Source organism: Alosa pseudoharengus, unplaced genomic scaffold (genome assembly GCF_046254945.1).
Source record: "Alosa pseudoharengus isolate Yale_2024_CS ecotype anadromous, Long Island Sound unplaced genomic scaffold, YU_APseudo_1.1 YU_APseudo_1.1_scf_5, whole genome shotgun sequence".
NCBI classification, from domain to species: domain Eukaryota; kingdom Metazoa; phylum Chordata; class Actinopteri; order Clupeiformes; family Clupeidae; genus Alosa; species Alosa pseudoharengus.
The window spans coordinates 40334091-40350785 of NW_027468837.1; the positions used below are offsets into that span (position 1 = coordinate 40334091).

A 16695-nucleotide genomic window follows, 5' to 3' on the forward strand; every position below is an offset into this window, starting at 1 on the left:
TTACACCATCAAAATCAGGGGAGAGCGCGAACGCAGTCCCCCACTACCAGAAATTGTGCAGTCGAGATTCCCACATTTGAGGAATTCGCAGGGGTCAGCACGACCGGATGTGCAATGGCCGAGCCTCGCCCTGGGCAAACAACCTTCTTGATCATTGTATCACCCCTGCCAGGTAAGTATGAGTTGGAACAGACCAAGTTGGCGCAGGGGTTCCTGGCCACTGGCAACACGCAGATGGTGGGCCCACCTCCAAGATTCCGTAAAGGGGGAGGGGCCTCCCTGAAAGACATCATTACTCGGAGCTTCCATAACAGCGACCTCTCCCGGTGAAGTGCCAAGGCTGCATCTAAATTATCCCGGCTAGATAGTGGACAGGAGGCACGCACTAAATCTAGACTCCTCCGACGGAGAAGCCGAGCAAAAGAGCGAACGTACGGCAGAACATGGCACAGAAAGCAAAGAAATGAGCCATGGTGTCCCACAGAGAGCATTGTCCACGTTCCACTAGTCGCTCTGTCTTTTCTTTACACCATCAAAATCAGGGGAGAGCGCGAACGCAGTCCCCCACTACCAGAAATTGTGCAGTCGAGATTCCCACATTTGAGGAATTCGCAGGGGTCAGCACGACCGGATGTGCAATGGCCGAGCCTCGCCCTGGGCAAACAACCTTCTTGATCATTGTATCACCCCTGCCAGGTAAGTATGAGTTGGAACAGACCAAGTTGGCGCAGGGGTTCCTGGCCACTGGCAACACGCAGATGGTGGGCCCACCTCCAAGATTCCGTAAAGGGGGAGGGGCCTCCCTGAAAGACATCATTACTCGGAGCTTCCATAACAGCGACCTCTCCCGGTGAAGTGCCAAGGCTGCATCTAAATTATCCCGGCTAGATAGTGGACAGGAGGCACGCACTAAATCTAGACTCCTCCGACGGAGAAGCCGAGCAAAAGAGCGAACGTACGGCAGAACATGGCACAGAAAGCAAAGAAATGAGCCATGGTGTCCCACAGAGAGCATTGTCCACGTTCCACTAGTCGCTCTGTCTTTTCTTTACACCATCAAAATCAGGGGAGAGCGCGAACGCAGTCCCCCACTACCAGAAATTGTGCAGTCGAGATTCCCACATTTGAGGAATTCGCAGGGGTCAGCACGACCGGATGTGCAATGGCCGAGCCTCGCCCTGGGCAAACAACCTTCTTGATCATTGTATCACCCCTGCCAGGTAAGTATGAGTTGGAACAGACCAAGTTGGCGCAGGGGTTCCTGGCCACTGGCAACACGCAGATGGTGGGCCCACCTCCAAGATTCCGTAAAGGGGGAGGGGCCTCCCTGAAAGACATCATTACTCGGAGCTTCCATAACAGCGACCTCTCCCGGTGAAGTGCCAAGGCTGCATCTAAATTATCCCGGCTAGATAGTGGACAGGAGGCACGCACTAAATCTAGACTCCTCCGACGGAGAAGCCGAGCAAAAGAGCGAACGTACGGCAGAACATGGCACAGAAAGCAAAGAAATGAGCCATGGTGTCCCACAGAGAGCATTGTCCACGTTCCACTAGTCGCTCTGTCTTTTCTTTACACCATCAAAATCAGGGGAGAGCGCGAACGCAGTCCCCCACTACCAGAAATTGTGCAGTCGAGATTCCCACATTTGAGGAATTCGCAGGGGTCAGCACGACCGGATGTGCAATGGCCGAGCCTCGCCCTGGGCAAACAACCTTCTTGATCATTGTATCACCCCTGCCAGGTAAGTATGAGTTGGAACAGACCAAGTTGGCGCAGGGGTTCCTGGCCACTGGCAACACGCAGATGGTGGGCCCACCTCCAAGATTCCGTAAAGGGGGAGGGGCCTCCCTGAAAGACATCATTACTCGGAGCTTCCATAACAGCGACCTCTCCCGGTGAAGTGCCAAGGCTGCATCTAAATTATCCCGGCTAGATAGTGGACAGGAGGCACGCACTAAATCTAGACTCCTCCGACGGAGAAGCCGAGCAAAAGAGCGAACGTACGGCAGAACATGGCACAGAAAGCAAAGAAATGAGCCATGGTGTCCCACAGAGAGCATTGTCCACGTTCCACTAGTCGCTCTGTCTTTTCTTTACACCATCAAAATCAGGGGAGAGCGCGAACGCAGTCCCCCACTACCAGAAATTGTGCAGTCGAGATTCCCACATTTGAGGAATTCGCAGGGGTCAGCACGACCGGATGTGCAATGGCCGAGCCTCGCCCTGGGCAAACAACCTTCTTGATCATTGTATCACCCCTGCCAGGTAAGTATGAGTTGGAACAGACCAAGTTGGCGCAGGGGTTCCTGGCCACTGGCAACACGCAGATGGTGGGCCCACCTCCAAGATTCCGTAAAGGGGGAGGGGCCTCCCTGAAAGACATCATTACTCGGAGCTTCCATAACAGCGACCTCTCCCGGTGAAGTGCCAAGGCTGCATCTAAATTATCCCGGCTAGATAGTGGACAGGAGGCACGCACTAAATCTAGACTCCTCCGACGGAGAAGCCGAGCAAAAGAGCGAACGTACGGCAGAACATGGCACAGAAAGCAAAGAAATGAGCCATGGTGTCCCACAGAGAGCATTGTCCACGTTCCACTAGTCGCTCTGTCTTTTCTTTACACCATCAAAATCAGGGGAGAGCGCGAACGCAGTCCCCCACTACCAGAAATTGTGCAGTCGAGATTCCCACATTTGAGGAATTCGCAGGGGTCAGCACGACCGGATGTGCAATGGCCGAGCCTCGCCCTGGGCAAACAACCTTCTTGATCATTGTATCACCCCTGCCAGGTAAGTATGAGTTGGAACAGACCAAGTTGGCGCAGGGGTTCCTGGCCACTGGCAACACGCAGATGGTGGGCCCACCTCCAAGATTCCGTAAAGGGGGAGGGGCCTCCCTCAAAGACATCATTACTCGGAGCTTCCATAACAGCGACCTCTCCCGGTGAAGTGCCAAGGCTGCATCTAAATTATCCCGGCTAGATAGTGGACAGGAGGCACGCACTAAATCTAGACTCCTCCGACGGAGAAGCCGAGCAAAAGAGCGAACGTACGGCAGAACATGGCACAGAAAGCAAAGAAATGAGCCATGGTGTCCCACAGAGAGCATTGTCCACGTTCCACTAGTCGCTCTGTCTTTTCTTTACACCATCAAAATCAGGGGAGAGCGCGAACGCAGTCCCCCACTACCAGAAATTGTGCAGTCGAGATTCCCACATTTGAGGAATTCGCAGGGGTCAGCACGACCGGATGTGCAATGGCCGAGCCTCGCCCTGGGCAAACAACCTTCTTGATCATTGTATCACCCCTGCCAGGTAAGTATGAGTTGGAACAGACCAAGTTGGCGCAGGGGTTCCTGGCCACTGGCAACACGCAGATGGTGGGCCCACCTCCAAGATTCCGTAAAGGGGGAGGGGCCTCCCTGAAAGACATCATTACTCGGAGCTTCCATAACAGCGACCTCTCCCGGTGAAGTGCCAAGGCTGCATCTAAATTATCCCGGCTAGATAGTGGACAGGAGGCACGCACTAAATCTAGACTCCTCCGACGGAGAAGCCGAGCAAAAGAGCGAACGTACGGCAGAACATGGCACAGAAAGCAAAGAAATGAGCCATGGTGTCCCACAGAGAGCATTGTCCACGTTCCACTAGTCGCTCTGTCTTTTCTTTACACCATCAAAATCAGGGGAGAGCGCGAACGCAGTCCCCCACTACCAGAAATTGTGCAGTCGAGATTCCCACATTTGAGGAATTCGCAGGGGTCAGCACGACCGGATGTGCAATGGCCGAGCCTCGCCCTGGGCAAACAACCTTCTTGATCATTGTATCACCCCTGCCAGGTAAGTATGAGTTGGAACAGACCAAGTTGGCGCAGGGGTTCCTGGCCACTGGCAACACGCAGATGGTGGGCCCACCTCCAAGATTCCGTAAAGGGGGAGGGGCCTCCCTGAAAGACATCATTACTCGGAGCTTCCATAACAGCGACCTCTCCCGGTGAAGTGCCAAGGCTGCATCTAAATTATCCCGGCTAGATAGTGGACAGGAGGCACGCACTAAATCTAGACTCCTCCGACGGAGAAGCCGAGCAAAAGAGCGAACGTACGGCAGAACATGGCACAGAAAGCAAAGAAATGAGCCATGGTGTCCCACAGAGAGCATTGTCCACGTTCCACTAGTCGCTCTGTCTTTTCTTTACACCATCAAAATCAGGGGAGAGCGCGAACGCAGTCCCCCACTACCAGAAATTGTGCAGTCGAGATTCCCACATTTGAGGAATTCGCAGGGGTCAGCACGACCGGATGTGCAATGGCCGAGCCTCGCCCTGGGCAAACAACCTTCTTGATCATTGTATCACCCCTGCCAGGTAAGTATGAGTTGGAACAGACCAAGTTGGCGCAGGGGTTCCTGGCCACTGGCAACACGCAGATGGTGGGCCCACCTCCAAGATTCCGTAAAGGGGGAGGGGCCTCCCTGAAAGACATCATTACTCGGAGCTTCCATAACAGCGACCTCTCCCGGTGAAGTGCCAAGGCTGCATCTAAATTATCCCGGCTAGATAGTGGACAGGAGGCACGCACTAAATCTAGACTCCTCCGACGGAGAAGCCGAGCAAAAGAGCGAACGTACGGCAGAACATGGCACAGAAAGCAAAGAAATGAGCCATGGTGTCCCACAGAGAGCATTGTCCACGTTCCACTAGTCGCTCTGTCTTTTCTTTACACCATCAAAATCAGGGGAGAGCGCGAACGCAGTCCCCCACTACCAGAAATTGTGCAGTCGAGATTCCCACATTTGAGGAATTCGCAGGGGTCAGCACGACCGGATGTGCAATGGCCGAGCCTCGCCCTGGGCAAACAACCTTCTTGATCATTGTATCACCCCTGCCAGGTAAGTATGAGTTGGAACAGACCAAGTTGGCGCAGGGGTTCCTGGCCACTGGCAACACGCAGATGGTGGGCCCACCTCCAAGATTCCGTAAAGGGGGAGGGGCCTCCCTGAAAGACATCATTACTCGGAGCTTCCATAACAGCGACCTCTCCCGGTGAAGTGCCAAGGCTGCATCTAAATTATCCCGGCTAGATAGTGGACAGGAGGCACGCACTAAATCTAGACTCCTCCGACGGAGAAGCCGAGCAAAAGAGCGAACGTACGGCAGAACATGGCACAGAAAGCAAAGAAATGAGCCATGGTGTCCCACAGAGAGCATTGTCCACGTTCCACTAGTCGCTCTGTCTTTTCTTTACACCATCAAAATCAGGGGAGAGCGCGAACGCAGTCCCCCACTACCAGAAATTGTGCAGTCGAGATTCCCACATTTGAGGAATTCGCAGGGGTCAGCACGACCGGATGTGCAATGGCCGAGCCTCGCCCTGGGCAAACAACCTTCTTGATCATTGTATCACCCCTGCCAGGTAAGTATGAGTTGGAACAGACCAAGTTGGCGCAGGGGTTCCTGGCCACTGGCAACACGCAGATGGTGGGCCCACCTCCAAGATTCCGTAAAGGGGGAGGGGCCTCCCTGAAAGACATCATTACTCGGAGCTTCCATAACAGCGACCTCTCCCGGTGAAGTGCCAAGGCTGCATCTAAATTATCCCGGCTAGATAGTGGACAGGAGGCACGCACTAAATCTAGACTCCTCCGACGGAGAAGCCGAGCAAAAGAGCGAACGTACGGCAGAACATGGCACAGAAAGCAAAGAAATGAGCCATGGTGTCCCACAGAGAGCATTGTCCACGTTCCACTAGTCGCTCTGTCTTTTCTTTACACCATCAAAATCAGGGGAGAGCGCGAACGCAGTCCCCCACTACCAGAAATTGTGCAGTCGAGATTCCCACATTTGAGGAATTCGCAGGGGTCAGCACGACCGGATGTGCAATGGCCGAGCCTCGCCCTGGGCAAACAACCTTCTTGATCATTGTATCACCCCTGCCAGGTAAGTATGAGTTGGAACAGACCAAGTTGGCGCAGGGGTTCCTGGCCACTGGCAACACGCAGATGGTGGGCCCACCTCCAAGATTCCGTAAAGGGGGAGGGGCCTCCCTGAAAGACATCATTACTCGGAGCTTCCATAACAGCGACCTCTCCCGGTGAAGTGCCAAGGCTGCATCTAAATTATCCCGGCTAGATAGTGGACAGGAGGCACGCACTAAATCTAGACTCCTCCGACGGAGAAGCCGAGCAAAAGAGCGAACGTACGGCAGAACATGGCACAGAAAGCAAAGAAATGAGCCATGGTGTCCCACAGAGAGCATTGTCCACGTTCCACTAGTCGCTCTGTCTTTTCTTTACACCATCAAAATCAGGGGAGAGCGCGAACGCAGTCCCCCACTACCAGAAATTGTGCAGTCGAGATTCCCACATTTGAGGAATTCGCAGGGGTCAGCACGACCGGATGTGCAATGGCCGAGCCTCGCCCTGGGCAAACAACCTTCTTGATCATTGTATCACCCCTGCCAGGTAAGTATGAGTTGGAACAGACCAAGTTGGCGCAGGGGTTCCTGGCCACTGGCAACACGCAGATGGTGGGCCCACCTCCAAGATTCCGTAAAGGGGGAGGGGCCTCCCTGAAAGACATCATTACTCGGAGCTTCCATAACAGCGACCTCTCCCGGTGAAGTGCCAAGGCTGCATCTAAATTATCCCGGCTAGATAGTGGACAGGAGGCACGCACTAAATCTAGACTCCTCCGACGGAGAAGCCGAGCAAAAGAGCGAACGTACGGCAGAACATGGCACAGAAAGCAAAGAAATGAGCCATGGTGTCCCACAGAGAGCATTGTCCACGTTCCACTAGTCGCTCTGTCTTTTCTTTACACCATCAAAATCAGGGGAGAGCGCGAACGCAGTCCCCCACTACCAGAAATTGTGCAGTCGAGATTCCCACATTTGAGGAATTCGCAGGGGTCAGCACGACCGGATGTGCAATGGCCGAGCCTCGCCCTGGGCAAACAACCTTCTTGATCATTGTATCACCCCTGCCAGGTAAGTATGAGTTGGAACAGACCAAGTTGGCGCAGGGGTTCCTGGCCACTGGCAACACGCAGATGGTGGGCCCACCTCCAAGATTCCGTAAAGGGGGAGGGGCCTCCCTGAAAGACATCATTACTCGGAGCTTCCATAACAGCGACCTCTCCCGGTGAAGTGCCAAGGCTGCATCTAAATTATCCCGGCTAGATAGTGGACAGGAGGCACGCACTAAATCTAGACTCCTCCGACGGAGAAGCCGAGCAAAAGAGCGAACGTACGGCAGAACATGGCACAGAAAGCAAAGAAATGAGCCATGGTGTCCCACAGAGAGCATTGTCCACGTTCCACTAGTCGCTCTGTCTTTTCTTTACACCATCAAAATCAGGGGAGAGCGCGAACGCAGTCCCCCACTACCAGAAATTGTGCAGTCGAGATTCCCACATTTGAGGAATTCGCAGGGGTCAGCACGACCGGATGTGCAATGGCCGAGCCTCGCCCTGGGCAAACAACCTTCTTGATCATTGTATCACCCCTGCCAGGTAAGTATGAGTTGGAACAGACCAAGTTGGCGCAGGGGTTCCTGGCCACTGGCAACACGCAGATGGTGGGCCCACCTCCAAGATTCCGTAAAGGGGGAGGGGCCTCCCTGAAAGACATCATTACTCGGAGCTTCCATAACAGCGACCTCTCCCGGTGAAGTGCCAAGGCTGCATCTAAATTATCCCGGCTAGATAGTGGACAGGAGGCACGCACTAAATCTAGACTCCTCCGACGGAGAAGCCGAGCAAAAGAGCGAACGTACGGCAGAACATGGCACAGAAAGCAAAGAAATGAGCCATGGTGTCCCACAGAGAGCATTGTCCACGTTCCACTAGTCGCTCTGTCTTTTCTTTACACCATCAAAATCAGGGGAGAGCGCGAACGCAGTCCCCCACTACCAGAAATTGTGCAGTCGAGATTCCCACATTTGAGGAATTCGCAGGGGTCAGCACGACCGGATGTGCAATGGCCGAGCCTCGCCCTGGGCAAACAACCTTCTTGATCATTGTATCACCCCTGCCAGGTAAGTATGAGTTGGAACAGACCAAGTTGGCGCAGGGGTTCCTGGCCACTGGCAACACGCAGATGGTGGGCCCACCTCCAAGATTCCGTAAAGGGGGAGGGGCCTCCCTGAAAGACATCATTACTCGGAGCTTCCATAACAGCGACCTCTCCCGGTGAAGTGCCAAGGCTGCATCTAAATTATCCCGGCTAGATAGTGGACAGGAGGCACGCACTAAATCTAGACTCCTCCGACGGAGAAGCCGAGCAAAAGAGCGAACGTACGGCAGAACATGGCACAGAAAGCAAAGAAATGAGCCATGGTGTCCCACAGAGAGCATTGTCCACGTTCCACTAGTCGCTCTGTCTTTTCTTTACACCATCAAAATCAGGGGAGAGCGCGAACGCAGTCCCCCACTACCAGAAATTGTGCAGTCGAGATTCCCACATTTGAGGAATTCGCAGGGGTCAGCACGACCGGATGTGCAATGGCCGAGCCTCGCCCTGGGCAAACAACATTCTTGATCATTGTATCACCCCTGCCAGGTAAGTATGAGTTGGAACAGACCAAGTTGGCGCAGGGGTTCCTGGCCACTGGCAACACGCAGATGGTGGGCCCACCTCCAAGATTCCGTAAAGGGGGAGGGGCCTCCCTGAAAGACATCATTACTCGGAGCTTCCATAACAGCGACCTCTCCCGGTGAAGTGCCAAGGCTGCATCTAAATTATCCCGGCTAGATAGTGGACAGGAGGCGCGCACTAAATCTAGACTCCTCCGACGGAGAAGCCGAGCAAAAGAGCGAACGTACGGCAGAACATGGCACAGAAAGCAAAGAAATGAGCCATGGTGTCCCACAGAGAGCATTGTCCACGTTCCACTAGTCGCTCTGTCTTTTCTTTACACCATCAAAATCAGGGGAGAGCGCGAACGCAGTCCCCCACTACCAGAAATTGTGCAGTCGAGATTCCCACATTTGAGGAATTCGCAGGGGTCAGCACGACCGGATGTGCAATGGCCGAGCCTCGCCCTGGGCAAACAACATTCTTGATCATTGTATCACCCCTGCCAGGTAAGTATGAGTTGGAACAGACCAAGTTGGCGCAGGGGTTCCTGGCCACTGGCAACACGCAGATGGTGGGCCCACCTCCAAGATTCCGTAAAGGGGGAGGGGCCTCCCTGAAAGACATCATTACTCGGAGCTTCCATAACAGCGACCTCTCCCGGTGAAGTGCCAAGGCTGCATCTAAATTATCCCGGCTAGATAGTGGACAGGAGGCACGCACTAAATCTAGACTCCTCCGACGGAGAAGCCGAGCAAAAGAGCGAACGTACGGCAGAACATGGCACAGAAAGCAAAGAAATGAGCCATGGTGTCCCACAGAGAGCATTGTCCACGTTCCACTAGTCGCTCTGTCTTTTCTTTACACCATCAAAATCAGGGGAGAGCGCGAACGCAGTCCCCCACTACCAGAAATTGTGCAGTCGAGATTCCCACATTTGAGGAATTCGCAGGGGTCAGCACGACCGGATGTGCAATGGCCGAGCCTCGCCCTGGGCAAACAACATTCTTGATCATTGTATCACCCCTGCCAGGTAAGTATGAGTTGGAACAGACCAAGTTGGCGCAGGGGTTCCTGGCCACTGGCAACACGCAGATGGTGGGCCCACCTCCAAGATTCCGTAAAGGGGGAGGGGCCTCCCTGAAAGACATCATTACTCGGAGCTTCCATAACAGCGACCTCTCCCGGTGAAGTGCCAAGGCTGCATCTAAATTATCCCGGCTAGATAGTGGACAGGAGGCGCGCACTAAATCTAGACTCCTCCGACGGAGAAGCCGAGCAAAAGAGCGAACGTACGGCAGAACATGGCACAGAAAGCAAAGAAATGAGCCATGGTGTCCCACAGAGAGCATTGTCCACGTTCCACTAGTCGCTCTGTCTTTTCTTTACACCATCAAAATCAGGGGAGAGCGCGAACGCAGTCCCCCACTACCAGAAATTGTGCAGTCGAGATTCCCACATTTGAGGAATTCGCAGGGGTCAGCACGACCGGATGTGCAATGGCCGAGCCTCGCCCTGGGCAAACAACCTTCTTGATCATTGTATCACCCCTGCCAGGTAAGTATGAGTTGGAACAGACCAAGTTGGCGCAGGGGTTCCTGGCCACTGGCAACACGCAGATGGTGGGCCCACCTCCAAGATTCCGTAAAGGGGGAGGGGCCTCCCTGAAAGACATCATTACTCGGAGCTTCCATAACAGCGACCTCTCCCGGTGAAGTGCCAAGGCTGCATCTAAATTATCCCGGCTAGATAGTGGACAGGAGGCACGCACTAAATCTAGACTCCTCCGACGGAGAAGCCGAGCAAAAGAGCGAACGTACGGCAGAACATGGCACAGAAAGCAAAGAAATGAGCCATGGTGTCCCACAGAGAGCATTGTCCACGTTCCACTAGTCGCTCTGTCTTTTCTTTACACCATCAAAATCAGGGGAGAGCGCGAACGCAGTCCCCCACTACCAGAAATTGTGCAGTCGAGATTCCCACATTTGAGGAATTCGCAGGGGTCAGCACGACCGGATGTGCAATGGCCGAGCCTCGCCCTGGGCAAACAACCTTCTTGATCATTGTATCACCCCTGCCAGGTAAGTATGAGTTGGAACAGACCAAGTTGGCGCAGGGGTTCCTGGCCACTGGCAACACGCAGATGGTGGGCCCACCTCCAAGATTCCGTAAAGGGGGAGGGGCCTCCCTCAAAGACATCATTACTCGGAGCTTCCATAACAGCGACCTCTCCCGGTGAAGTGCCAAGGCTGCATCTAAATTATCCCGGCTAGATAGTGGACAGGAGGCACGCACTAAATCTAGACTCCTCCGACGGAGAAGCCGAGCAAAAGAGCGAACGTACGGCAGAACATGGCACAGAAAGCAAAGAAATGAGCCATGGTGTCCCACAGAGAGCATTGTCCACGTTCCACTAGTCGCTCTGTCTTTTCTTTACACCATCAAAATCAGGGGAGAGCGCGAACGCAGTCCCCCACTACCAGAAATTGTGCAGTCGAGATTCCCACATTTGAGGAATTCGCAGGGGTCAGCACGACCGGATGTGCAATGGCCGAGCCTCGCCCTGGGCAAACAACCTTCTTGATCATTGTATCACCCCTGCCAGGTAAGTATGAGTTGGAACAGACCAAGTTGGCGCAGGGGTTCCTGGCCACTGGCAACACGCAGATGGTGGGCCCACCTCCAAGATTCCGTAAAGGGGGAGGGGCCTCCCTGAAAGACATCATTACTCGGAGCTTCCATAACAGCGACCTCTCCCGGTGAAGTGCCAAGGCTGCATCTAAATTATCCCGGCTAGATAGTGGACAGGAGGCACGCACTAAATCTAGACTCCTCCGACGGAGAAGCCGAGCAAAAGAGCGAACGTACGGCAGAACATGGCACAGAAAGCAAAGAAATGAGCCATGGTGTCCCACAGAGAGCATTGTCCACGTTCCACTAGTCGCTCTGTCTTTTCTTTACACCATCAAAATCAGGGGAGAGCGCGAACGCAGTCCCCCACTACCAGAAATTGTGCAGTCGAGATTCCCACATTTGAGGAATTCGCAGGGGTCAGCACGACCGGATGTGCAATGGCCGAGCCTCGCCCTGGGCAAACAACCTTCTTGATCATTGTATCACCCCTGCCAGGTAAGTATGAGTTGGAACAGACCAAGTTGGCGCAGGGGTTCCTGGCCACTGGCAACACGCAGATGGTGGGCCCACCTCCAAGATTCCGTAAAGGGGGAGGGGCCTCCCTGAAAGACATCATTACTCGGAGCTTCCATAACAGCGACCTCTCCCGGTGAAGTGCCAAGGCTGCATCTAAATTATCCCGGCTAGATAGTGGACAGGAGGCACGCACTAAATCTAGACTCCTCCGACGGAGAAGCCGAGCAAAAGAGCGAACGTACGGCAGAACATGGCACAGAAAGCAAAGAAATGAGCCATGGTGTCCCACAGAGAGCATTGTCCACGTTCCACTAGTCGCTCTGTCTTTTCTTTACACCATCAAAATCAGGGGAGAGCGCGAACGCAGTCCCCCACTACCAGAAATTGTGCAGTCGAGATTCCCACATTTGAGGAATTCGCAGGGGTCAGCACGACCGGATGTGCAATGGCCGAGCCTCGCCCTGGGCAAACAACCTTCTTGATCATTGTATCACCCCTGCCAGGTAAGTATGAGTTGGAACAGACCAAGTTGGCGCAGGGGTTCCTGGCCACTGGCAACACGCAGATGGTGGGCCCACCTCCAAGATTCCGTAAAGGGGGAGGGGCCTCCCTGAAAGACATCATTACTCGGAGCTTCCATAACAGCGACCTCTCCCGGTGAAGTGCCAAGGCTGCATCTAAATTATCCCGGCTAGATAGTGGACAGGAGGCACGCACTAAATCTAGACTCCTCCGACGGAGAAGCCGAGCAAAAGAGCGAACGTACGGCAGAACATGGCACAGAAAGCAAAGAAATGAGCCATGGTGTCCCACAGAGAGCATTGTCCACGTTCCACTAGTCGCTCTGTCTTTTCTTTACACCATCAAAATCAGGGGAGAGCGCGAACGCAGTCCCCCACTACCAGAAATTGTGCAGTCGAGATTCCCACATTTGAGGAATTCGCAGGGGTCAGCACGACCGGATGTGCAATGGCCGAGCCTCGCCCTGGGCAAACAACCTTCTTGATCATTGTATCACCCCTGCCAGGTAAGTATGAGTTGGAACAGACCAAGTTGGCGCAGGGGTTCCTGGCCACTGGCAACACGCAGATGGTGGGCCCACCTCCAAGATTCCGTAAAGGGGGAGGGGCCTCCCTGAAAGACATCATTACTCGGAGCTTCCATAACAGCGACCTCTCCCGGTGAAGTGCCAAGGCTGCATCTAAATTATCCCGGCTAGATAGTGGACAGGAGGCACGCACTAAATCTAGACTCCTCCGACGGAGAAGCCGAGCAAAAGAGCGAACGTACGGCAGAACATGGCACAGAAAGCAAAGAAATGAGCCATGGTGTCCCACAGAGAGCATTGTCCACGTTCCACTAGTCGCTCTGTCTTTTCTTTACACCATCAAAATCAGGGGAGAGCGCGAACGCAGTCCCCCACTACCAGAAATTGTGCAGTCGAGATTCCCACATTTGAGGAATTCGCAGGGGTCAGCACGACCGGATGTGCAATGGCCGAGCCTCGCCCTGGGCAAACAACCTTCTTGATCATTGTATCACCCCTGCCAGGTAAGTATGAGTTGGAACAGACCAAGTTGGCGCAGGGGTTCCTGGCCACTGGCAACACGCAGATGGTGGGCCCACCTCCAAGATTCCGTAAAGGGGGAGGGGCCTCCCTGAAAGACATCATTACTCGGAGCTTCCATAACAGCGACCTCTCCCGGTGAAGTGCCAAGGCTGCATCTAAATTATCCCGGCTAGATAGTGGACAGGAGGCACGCACTAAATCTAGACTCCTCCGACGGAGAAGCCGAGCAAAAGAGCGAACGTACGGCAGAACATGGCACAGAAAGCAAAGAAATGAGCCATGGTGTCCCACAGAGAGCATTGTCCACGTTCCACTAGTCGCTCTGTCTTTTCTTTACACCATCAAAATCAGGGGAGAGCGCGAACGCAGTCCCCCACTACCAGAAATTGTGCAGTCGAGATTCCCACATTTGAGGAATTCGCAGGGGTCAGCACGACCGGATGTGCAATGGCCGAGCCTCGCCCTGGGCAAACAACATTCTTGATCATTGTATCACCCCTGCCAGGTAAGTATGAGTTGGAACAGACCAAGTTGGCGCAGGGGTTCCTGGCCACTGGCAACACGCAGATGGTGGGCCCACCTCCAAGATTCCGTAAAGGGGGAGGGGCCTCCCTGAAAGACATCATTACTCGGAGCTTCCATAACAGCGACCTCTCCCGGTGAAGTGCCAAGGCTGCATCTAAATTATCCCGGCTAGATAGTGGACAGGAGGCGCGCACTAAATCTAGACTCCTCCGACGGAGAAGCCGAGCAAAAGAGCGAACGTACGGCAGAACATGGCACAGAAAGCAAAGAAATGAGCCATGGTGTCCCACAGAGAGCATTGTCCACGTTCCACTAGTCGCTCTGTCTTTTCTTTACACCATCAAAATCAGGGGAGAGCGCGAACGCAGTCCCCCACTACCAGAAATTGTGCAGTCGAGATTCCCACATTTGAGGAATTCGCAGGGGTCAGCACGACCGGATGTGCAATGGCCGAGCCTCGCCCTGGGCAAACAACCTTCTTGATCATTGTATCACCCCTGCCAGGTAAGTATGAGTTGGAACAGACCAAGTTGGCGCAGGGGTTCCTGGCCACTGGCAACACGCAGATGGTGGGCCCACCTCCAAGATTCCGTAAAGGGGGAGGGGCCTCCCTGAAAGACATCATTACTCGGAGCTTCCATAACAGCGACCTCTCCCGGTGAAGTGCCAAGGCTGCATCTAAATTATCCCGGCTAGATAGTGGACAGGAGGCACGCACTAAATCTAGACTCCTCCGACGGAGAAGCCGAGCAAAAGAGCGAACGTACGGCAGAACATGGCACAGAAAGCAAAGAAATGAGCCATGGTGTCCCACAGAGAGCATTGTCCACGTTCCACTAGTCGCTCTGTCTTTTCTTTACACCATCAAAATCAGGGGAGAGCGCGAACGCAGTCCCCCACTACCAGAAATTGTGCAGTCGAGATTCCCACATTTGAGGAATTCGCAGGGGTCAGCACGACCGGATGTGCAATGGCCGAGCCTCGCCCTGGGCAAACAACATTCTTGATCATTGTATCACCCCTGCCAGGTAAGTATGAGTTGGAACAGACCAAGTTGGCGCAGGGGTTCCTGGCCACTGGCAACACGCAGATGGTGGGCCCACCTCCAAGATTCCGTAAAGGGGGAGGGGCCTCCCTGAAAGACATCATTACTCGGAGCTTCCATAACAGCGACCTCTCCCGGTGAAGTGCCAAGGCTGCATCTAAATTATCCCGGCTAGATAGTGGACAGGAGGCGCGCACTAAATCTAGACTCCTCCGACGGAGAAGCCGAGCAAAAGAGCGAACGTACGGCAGAACATGGCACAGAAAGCAAAGAAATGAGCCATGGTGTCCCACAGAGAGCATTGTCCACGTTCCACTAGTCGCTCTGTCTTTTCTTTACACCATCAAAATCAGGGGAGAGCGCGAACGCAGTCCCCCACTACCAGAAATTGTGCAGTCGAGATTCCCACATTTGAGGAATTCGCAGGGGTCAGCACGACCGGATGTGCAATGGCCGAGCCTCGCCCTGGGCAAACAACCTTCTTGATCATTGTATCACCCCTGCCAGGTAAGTATGAGTTGGAACAGACCAAGTTGGCGCAGGGGTTCCTGGCCACTGGCAACACGCAGATGGTGGGCCCACCTCCAAGATTCCGTAAAGGGGGAGGGGCCTCCCTGAAAGACATCATTACTCGGAGCTTCCATAACAGCGACCTCTCCCGGTGAAGTGCCAAGGCTGCATCTAAATTATCCCGGCTAGATAGTGGACAGGAGGCGCGCACTAAATCTAGACTCCTCCGACGGAGAAGCCGAGCAAAAGAGCGAACGTACGGCAGAACATGGCACAGAAAGCAAAGAAATGAGCCATGGTGTCCCACAGAGAGCATTGTCCACGTTCCACTAGTCGCTCTGTCTTTTCTTTACACCATCAAAATCAGGGGAGAGCGCGAACGCAGTCCCCCACTACCAGAAATTGTGCAGTCGAGATTCCCACATTTGAGGAATTCGCAGGGGTCAGCACGACCGGATGTGCAATGGCCGAGCCTCGCCCTGGGCAAACAACCTTCTTGATCATTGTATCACCCCTGCCAGGTAAGTATGAGTTGGAACAGACCAAGTTGGCGCAGGGGTTCCTGGCCACTGGCAACACGCAGATGGTGGGCCCACCTCCAAGATTCCGTAAAGGGGGAGGGGCCTCCCTGAAAGACATCATTACTCGGAGCTTCCATAACAGCGACCTCTCCCGGTGAAGTGCCAAGGCTGCATCTAAATTATCCCGGCTAGATAGTGGACAGGAGGCACGCACTAAATCTAGACTCCTCCGACGGAGAAGCCGAGCAAAAGAGCGAACGTACGGCAGAACATGGCACAGAAAGCAAAGAAATGAGCCATGGTGTCCCACAGAGAGCATTGTCCACGTTCCACTAGTCGCTCTGTCTTTTCTTTACACCATCAAAATCAGGGGAGAGCGCGAACGCAGTCCCCCACTACCAGAAATTGTGCAGTCGAGATTCCCACATTTGAGGAATTCGCAGGGGTCAGCACGACCGGATGTGCAATGGCCGAGCCTCGCCCTGGGCAAACAACCTTCTTGATCATTGTATCACCCCTGCCAGGTAAGTATGAGTTGGAACAGACCAAGTTGGCGCAGGGGTTCCTGGCCACTGGCAACACGCAGATGGTGGGCCCACCTCCAAGATTCCGTAAAGGGGGAGGGGCCTCCCTGAAAGACATCATTACTCGGAGCTTCCATAACAGCGACCTCTCCCGGTGAAGTGCCAAGGCTGCATCTAAATTATCCCGGCTAGATAGTGGACAGGAGGCGCGCACTAAATCTAGACTCCTCCGACGGAGAAGCCGAGCAAAAGAGCGAACGTACGGCAGAACATGGCACA

General features: G+C 54.0%; 32 non-coding genes across 32 annotated transcripts; all 32 read right to left on the bottom strand.

The window, feature by feature from the left end:
* Positions 1–15: 15 nt before the first annotated feature.
* On the bottom strand, positions 16–180 carry LOC143105048 (U1 spliceosomal RNA). Its single transcript, XR_012983190.1, has one exon. It is a non-coding gene; the product is annotated as a U1 spliceosomal RNA (small nuclear RNA).
* A 359-nt stretch (positions 181–539) lies between these two features.
* LOC143105049 (U1 spliceosomal RNA) lies at positions 540–704 on the bottom strand. Its single transcript, XR_012983191.1, has one exon. It is a non-coding gene; the product is annotated as a U1 spliceosomal RNA (small nuclear RNA).
* A 359-nt stretch (positions 705–1063) lies between these two features.
* On the bottom strand, positions 1064–1228 carry LOC143105050 (U1 spliceosomal RNA). The gene has a single exon (XR_012983192.1). It is a non-coding gene; the product is annotated as a U1 spliceosomal RNA (small nuclear RNA).
* A 359-nt stretch (positions 1229–1587) lies between these two features.
* On the bottom strand, positions 1588–1752 carry LOC143105051 (U1 spliceosomal RNA). The gene has a single exon (XR_012983193.1). It is a non-coding gene; the product is annotated as a U1 spliceosomal RNA (small nuclear RNA).
* Positions 1753–2111: 359 nt separating this feature from the next.
* On the bottom strand, positions 2112–2276 carry LOC143105052 (U1 spliceosomal RNA). The gene has a single exon (XR_012983194.1). It is a non-coding gene; the product is annotated as a U1 spliceosomal RNA (small nuclear RNA).
* Positions 2277–2635: 359 nt separating this feature from the next.
* Positions 2636–2800, bottom strand: LOC143105053 (U1 spliceosomal RNA). The gene has a single exon (XR_012983195.1). It is a non-coding gene; the product is annotated as a U1 spliceosomal RNA (small nuclear RNA).
* A 359-nt stretch (positions 2801–3159) lies between these two features.
* LOC143105055 (U1 spliceosomal RNA) lies at positions 3160–3324 on the bottom strand. The gene has a single exon (XR_012983196.1). It is a non-coding gene; the product is annotated as a U1 spliceosomal RNA (small nuclear RNA).
* Positions 3325–3683: 359 nt separating this feature from the next.
* LOC143105056 (U1 spliceosomal RNA) lies at positions 3684–3848 on the bottom strand. Its single transcript, XR_012983197.1, has one exon. It is a non-coding gene; the product is annotated as a U1 spliceosomal RNA (small nuclear RNA).
* Positions 3849–4207: 359 nt separating this feature from the next.
* LOC143105057 (U1 spliceosomal RNA) lies at positions 4208–4372 on the bottom strand. Its single transcript, XR_012983198.1, has one exon. It is a non-coding gene; the product is annotated as a U1 spliceosomal RNA (small nuclear RNA).
* A 359-nt stretch (positions 4373–4731) lies between these two features.
* LOC143105058 (U1 spliceosomal RNA) lies at positions 4732–4896 on the bottom strand. Its single transcript, XR_012983199.1, has one exon. It is a non-coding gene; the product is annotated as a U1 spliceosomal RNA (small nuclear RNA).
* Positions 4897–5255: 359 nt separating this feature from the next.
* Positions 5256–5420, bottom strand: LOC143105059 (U1 spliceosomal RNA). The gene has a single exon (XR_012983200.1). It is a non-coding gene; the product is annotated as a U1 spliceosomal RNA (small nuclear RNA).
* A 359-nt stretch (positions 5421–5779) lies between these two features.
* On the bottom strand, positions 5780–5944 carry LOC143105060 (U1 spliceosomal RNA). The gene has a single exon (XR_012983201.1). It is a non-coding gene; the product is annotated as a U1 spliceosomal RNA (small nuclear RNA).
* A 359-nt stretch (positions 5945–6303) lies between these two features.
* LOC143105061 (U1 spliceosomal RNA) lies at positions 6304–6468 on the bottom strand. The gene has a single exon (XR_012983202.1). It is a non-coding gene; the product is annotated as a U1 spliceosomal RNA (small nuclear RNA).
* A 359-nt stretch (positions 6469–6827) lies between these two features.
* Positions 6828–6992, bottom strand: LOC143105062 (U1 spliceosomal RNA). Its single transcript, XR_012983203.1, has one exon. It is a non-coding gene; the product is annotated as a U1 spliceosomal RNA (small nuclear RNA).
* A 359-nt stretch (positions 6993–7351) lies between these two features.
* Positions 7352–7516, bottom strand: LOC143105063 (U1 spliceosomal RNA). The gene has a single exon (XR_012983204.1). It is a non-coding gene; the product is annotated as a U1 spliceosomal RNA (small nuclear RNA).
* Positions 7517–7875: 359 nt separating this feature from the next.
* LOC143105064 (U1 spliceosomal RNA) lies at positions 7876–8040 on the bottom strand. The gene has a single exon (XR_012983205.1). It is a non-coding gene; the product is annotated as a U1 spliceosomal RNA (small nuclear RNA).
* A 359-nt stretch (positions 8041–8399) lies between these two features.
* LOC143105247 (U1 spliceosomal RNA) lies at positions 8400–8564 on the bottom strand. The gene has a single exon (XR_012983378.1). It is a non-coding gene; the product is annotated as a U1 spliceosomal RNA (small nuclear RNA).
* Positions 8565–8923: 359 nt separating this feature from the next.
* On the bottom strand, positions 8924–9088 carry LOC143105248 (U1 spliceosomal RNA). Its single transcript, XR_012983379.1, has one exon. It is a non-coding gene; the product is annotated as a U1 spliceosomal RNA (small nuclear RNA).
* Positions 9089–9447: 359 nt separating this feature from the next.
* Positions 9448–9612, bottom strand: LOC143105249 (U1 spliceosomal RNA). The gene has a single exon (XR_012983380.1). It is a non-coding gene; the product is annotated as a U1 spliceosomal RNA (small nuclear RNA).
* Positions 9613–9971: 359 nt separating this feature from the next.
* On the bottom strand, positions 9972–10136 carry LOC143105065 (U1 spliceosomal RNA). The gene has a single exon (XR_012983206.1). It is a non-coding gene; the product is annotated as a U1 spliceosomal RNA (small nuclear RNA).
* Positions 10137–10495: 359 nt separating this feature from the next.
* Positions 10496–10660, bottom strand: LOC143105066 (U1 spliceosomal RNA). The gene has a single exon (XR_012983207.1). It is a non-coding gene; the product is annotated as a U1 spliceosomal RNA (small nuclear RNA).
* Positions 10661–11019: 359 nt separating this feature from the next.
* LOC143105067 (U1 spliceosomal RNA) lies at positions 11020–11184 on the bottom strand. The gene has a single exon (XR_012983208.1). It is a non-coding gene; the product is annotated as a U1 spliceosomal RNA (small nuclear RNA).
* Positions 11185–11543: 359 nt separating this feature from the next.
* Positions 11544–11708, bottom strand: LOC143105068 (U1 spliceosomal RNA). Its single transcript, XR_012983209.1, has one exon. It is a non-coding gene; the product is annotated as a U1 spliceosomal RNA (small nuclear RNA).
* Positions 11709–12067: 359 nt separating this feature from the next.
* LOC143105069 (U1 spliceosomal RNA) lies at positions 12068–12232 on the bottom strand. Its single transcript, XR_012983210.1, has one exon. It is a non-coding gene; the product is annotated as a U1 spliceosomal RNA (small nuclear RNA).
* Positions 12233–12591: 359 nt separating this feature from the next.
* LOC143105071 (U1 spliceosomal RNA) lies at positions 12592–12756 on the bottom strand. Its single transcript, XR_012983211.1, has one exon. It is a non-coding gene; the product is annotated as a U1 spliceosomal RNA (small nuclear RNA).
* Positions 12757–13115: 359 nt separating this feature from the next.
* Positions 13116–13280, bottom strand: LOC143105072 (U1 spliceosomal RNA). The gene has a single exon (XR_012983212.1). It is a non-coding gene; the product is annotated as a U1 spliceosomal RNA (small nuclear RNA).
* Positions 13281–13639: 359 nt separating this feature from the next.
* LOC143105250 (U1 spliceosomal RNA) lies at positions 13640–13804 on the bottom strand. The gene has a single exon (XR_012983381.1). It is a non-coding gene; the product is annotated as a U1 spliceosomal RNA (small nuclear RNA).
* Positions 13805–14163: 359 nt separating this feature from the next.
* On the bottom strand, positions 14164–14328 carry LOC143105073 (U1 spliceosomal RNA). Its single transcript, XR_012983213.1, has one exon. It is a non-coding gene; the product is annotated as a U1 spliceosomal RNA (small nuclear RNA).
* Positions 14329–14687: 359 nt separating this feature from the next.
* On the bottom strand, positions 14688–14852 carry LOC143105251 (U1 spliceosomal RNA). The gene has a single exon (XR_012983382.1). It is a non-coding gene; the product is annotated as a U1 spliceosomal RNA (small nuclear RNA).
* A 359-nt stretch (positions 14853–15211) lies between these two features.
* On the bottom strand, positions 15212–15376 carry LOC143105074 (U1 spliceosomal RNA). Its single transcript, XR_012983214.1, has one exon. It is a non-coding gene; the product is annotated as a U1 spliceosomal RNA (small nuclear RNA).
* A 359-nt stretch (positions 15377–15735) lies between these two features.
* Positions 15736–15900, bottom strand: LOC143105075 (U1 spliceosomal RNA). Its single transcript, XR_012983215.1, has one exon. It is a non-coding gene; the product is annotated as a U1 spliceosomal RNA (small nuclear RNA).
* Positions 15901–16259: 359 nt separating this feature from the next.
* LOC143105076 (U1 spliceosomal RNA) lies at positions 16260–16424 on the bottom strand. The gene has a single exon (XR_012983216.1). It is a non-coding gene; the product is annotated as a U1 spliceosomal RNA (small nuclear RNA).
* Between the last annotated feature and the right edge of the window lie 271 nt (positions 16425–16695).